Genomic DNA, 4,712 nt, shown 5'->3' with positions numbered 1-4,712 from the left:
ATGCAGTGATCATGATGCTAATGTAGATGTTGAAACCAATGTACATACAATTACAATGGTGATGTTTCAATCATACATATTTCACATATTATTGATATAAAAATATTCTGATATGAAGGAGTGAAATCCAAATGAAAAAGGAAAAAGCGACAGCCACGAATAAGATGGAAATAAGTTTCAGTAGTGCTGCTTCTGTTAGTAGTAGATAAAGAAGAAAATTTAACTCAATAACAACTTGAGAAATAAAAATGAAGGTAAAATCAAGGCCTAAGCTTCAATTGCACATGTTAGTGAATTGTGAATTAAATAAAAAAAATGCCCAAATGCATATTGGATTATTGAAGTTAAAATCGGAGATATGATGTTGGCAACTTGTTTTTTAACCATTTAGTAGAGTTAAAAAATAGTATTTTAGATGGATAAATAACAAAAATATAGTCCATTAATATAATTACAAAAAATATTTAACACTTTATGTTCTATAAAGAAATATATTAAATTGCTTGTAATGAGAAATAATGAATTACAAAACGATATTTTAAAATAAGATTATTGAAATTAAAAGTAAATAATAAATTAACTAATTAAACATTTAAAGCATTAATAAAAAAATAAAACCACGATGTTATAATTCACAAAACTGTACAAACTTGTTTAAACATATCATTTGATGATCAATTAGTAAATTTAGTATATTTATCTAAAATTAATAATTTAAATTATTCAATACATTTAATTTTGGATAATGCAATATACAACTGTTTGTACGTAAAAATGTTTCCTGATAGTTGATATTTGAATAAAAAAATGGTTTTGTGTTATAAATAAGATTATTATACTATATTTAAAAAAGAATTTATTACTTCTATATAACTTAATAGATTAAGTTAATAAGATAAAACAATATTTATATAAAATGAATATTCAAAACTGAATGAGACATAGTAACTTAAATTGACAAATAAAAAAAAAAAAAAAACGAGACATAACATTTGATATACATATACAAGTCAAATTTACATTTGCATTAAAAACATAGTAAGACTTTTGCATTGTTAGAAAGTTGGTGTTAGTTGATATCTGGAATGGTTTTTTATGCCTACAGATTACACTTTACAATAGTTAAAAAATAAAAAAAATAAGTTAGTTTATAAGATATATGTGACTTGTTAAATACTATAACCTAACTTGCTTACATTTTGAAACGTCATAAACATTTGTAGAATTTAAACTTATGGCAAATGAAATATAGTTTAATATGTAAAATTACATCAATAAAAAACTCAATATGCGTCAGGCATCTTAAATTATTTAAAAGACGTGTAAATTTATTTATGAAAATAGTAATGGGACCTGATAACAAAGCTTGTCTAGATATAAATCATAAAAAGCATTCTCAATGTCATTACTTCTTCTCACTTCTTTGGTTGCATTCCTAACTAATATGGAAAAAATCAATTCCAGATTTGCAAGACTAAGAATGAAAAGTGCAATGCTATATTGCTTTAAATTTTGCAAAGTTGTAACATCCAAATTTTCAAAACAATTAAAACTTTTCAAAAACCACTCATTTTAATAACGTTGTTACAAAAAGGTTTTCAATACATTATTTAACAGAATATTTTCCCAGGTTTATATCATAACACATCAACGCGAGGAACGGTACGATCACACCTTTGCCTTGCCACAGACTCCTGAGAACCTGAAAACACAAAACCACAACTGTAAGCCCGAAAGCTTAGTGAGATACCCCCAAAAATACCAACCACATATATGCCCTTCCAGGCCACGACCTTCCGGTCCATGTGTCTCAGGGGACTTCCGTCCCTGCTGGGTAAACCTTCCGGTCCTACCCACGCCGACCTTCCGGTCCACAACACAACATATTGCCTTCCGGCCCATAACATATTGCCTTCCGGCCCATAACATAAAACGCATATATAACATAACAAATCATGGAACGACCCTGCATACCGGGTCACACCTCAGATCTAGCAATCATACGCATAACACATAATCATATAACAGTTCACAGTTAGCAATGATCAACAGTTCACATAACATAGCATTACTCTAATCAAGATACCGGACTAACCAGTCACTAGCATAACATAATCATAGGAATCAGTCTACATACTAATTACACACATACGCCTTTCCAGGCCATGACCTTCCGGTCCACATAGTAATGCCTTCCGGCCCATAACATGTATTGCCTTCCGGCTCATAACATATAATGCCTTCCGGCCATATCATAACAACTGACAACTACCCGAATTTCCATCCGATAAGAGGGTTGGCCTTGGTGCCATAAACCCTAGCGATATAGTGAGGATAACTCACCTCGAAACTGCCGACTGAACAGATAGCTCAAGCTGCTCCGATCACTGATACGATCTCCACCTCTGGACAGCCACCAATACACTGAACTCAAACAATAAACAACAATTACCAAAATACCCCTGGAACCACTGGTCAATCCTTGGTCAAAGGCAAGGCCAAGGTCAACCCCTGACTGACCCTACTCGCCGAGTCAACCCTATGACTCGCCGAGTCCCCATACTCAGAACTTCACTCAATCCGCGATCTAACTCGCCGAGTAACCCCGAGACTTGCCGAGTCCAACAACTCTGAGTCCACTCGCCCTCAACTCACCAAGTCATCCCTTGACTCACCGATTCTCGACTCAACCAGAGAATATCGGGACTCTTCGACAAGACTCGCCGAGTCTAAGAACAGACTCGTCGAGTCTATGGTTATCTTCAACCTACTCGCCGAGTTGTTCATACAACTCGCCGAGTTCCAAGCCATCTTCATCCGACTCGCCGAGTTGTTCTTCCAACTCGTCGAGTACCACCGATCTGAACCCTTTCAGAAGCATTCCAGACCCTCCAATTGATCCAAAACATAGATTTAGTCTCCTACAATTCGTCCATCACGTAAAGTGGCAATCTTTACGGGAATCCATAGAGATCTAGGCCATATTCACTCATAACTAGGGTTTGGGACTCGCAAGCTTCACTAACCATTCCAATTATATCCATAGGTAAGATCCACAACCCCAAAATGAAGAAATAACATACAATCAGACCAAGAACGAGATATTACCTCCAATGGACGCCTCCAACTGCCATGAAATTGATTCCAAGCAAAGCCCCTTGCCCCAAGCCTTCAATTCCCACAAAATTCCTTCAATGACTGCTTCTCCAAGCTTCAATCCACTCAGCAATGGAGCTCCTCTGTGATTTAGGGTTTCTAGAACCCAAGAGGGAAGTAAAGAGGCTGGGGAAGGAACATGATGTTCCTCATATACGGTTCAATCCCGAGAGTTAGGGTTTTCTCCACCCAGCGCCTACTCGCCGAGTCTATCTCATCGACTCGCCGAGTCGGCTACTTAACACGCGGTCAAGCCGCGACTCTACTCGCCGAGTCCAGCCATGGACTCGTCGAGTCACTCTTTCCCAATTAACACTTTTGGCCCTTCAACTCTACCCTCGCTATTTCGGGATGTTACAAAAGTGCAATTTATTTGATCAGAAAATGATTGACAGTACAATCCTAAAATTCTTGAAACTCAAAATCCAATTAAAAACAAAAAATTTATTATCATAGATTCCGAAATCAAACAATTACATGAAATTAATTTTTACTTTTGTTTCATAGATTTATGACAAGATTGGTTAACAATTATTTTTTATTGTATAATAGATTACTTTTTGCTTCAGTGTACAACATCTAATATGAATATATACCGTAAAACTATCCATCTAAAATACTTTTTTTTAACTTTACCAAACAGTTAAAATACATGTTACCAACATCATATCTCCGATTTCAACTTCAATAATCCAATACGCATTTGGAAATTTTTGTTTAATTCACAGTTCAATAACATGTATAATTGTAGCTTGGGCCTTGAGTTTTCCTTCCATTTTTTTTTGTCATGTTGCTACTATGTTAAATTTTCGTCCTTATCTACTACTATCAGAAGCAGTACTATCAAAACTTTTTTCCTTCTTATTCGTGGTTGTTGCTTTTTCCCTTTTCATTTGATGTTCACACCTTCATATAAGAAAATTTTTATATCAATAATATGTGAAATATGTATGATTGAATGATCGCCATCATAATTGCATGTACATTTGTTTCAACATCTTCATTAGCATCATGATTAGTGCAACCGAAGATTATTAATATCCCAAATTAAAATATGCATGACTCTTTCTTGTACTTAACCCTAAAATATAACCCAAATCAATCTATTTTTTTTAGTAATTGGATCAAAATTGCTACTTTTACTTATAAATAACTCGCCATGTAGATAATACATTGAAACTTGGTAAATAACTTAATAGCCGACGCCTATGTTGAAAATCAATATTTCTCTTTTATCTTATGACGATAAACACCATTCAAAAAATCCAATGATGTGGTCATATCAAGGTCAATTAAACATAAAACTAGGTAAATGACGGCTAAAAAGCCTACCCACAATTGCAATGATATACCAATTTGTTAACCATGACCCAAGCATGATAACTTGTTATGAAACATAAAAAACTTCTCAAAGTTGATAACATATGGCTAAAATCAACAAAGAAATTAATAAACTTTCTTATTTCTTGCAATTAATCACAAAAGAAAAAAATCAAAGTGTCGTGACCTTTGATAGATCACGGTGAAAGACCTGGGATAAATATTAACCGGGCTCC

Source organism: Lactuca serriola, chromosome 2 (assembly GCF_051521515.1).
Source record: "Lactuca serriola cultivar US96UC23 chromosome 2, Lser_US96UC23_V15, whole genome shotgun sequence".
NCBI classification, from domain to species: domain Eukaryota; kingdom Viridiplantae; phylum Streptophyta; class Magnoliopsida; order Asterales; family Asteraceae; genus Lactuca; species Lactuca serriola.
The sequence above is the reverse complement of the archived record's forward strand: the minus strand, read 5'-3'. Positions refer to the sequence as shown.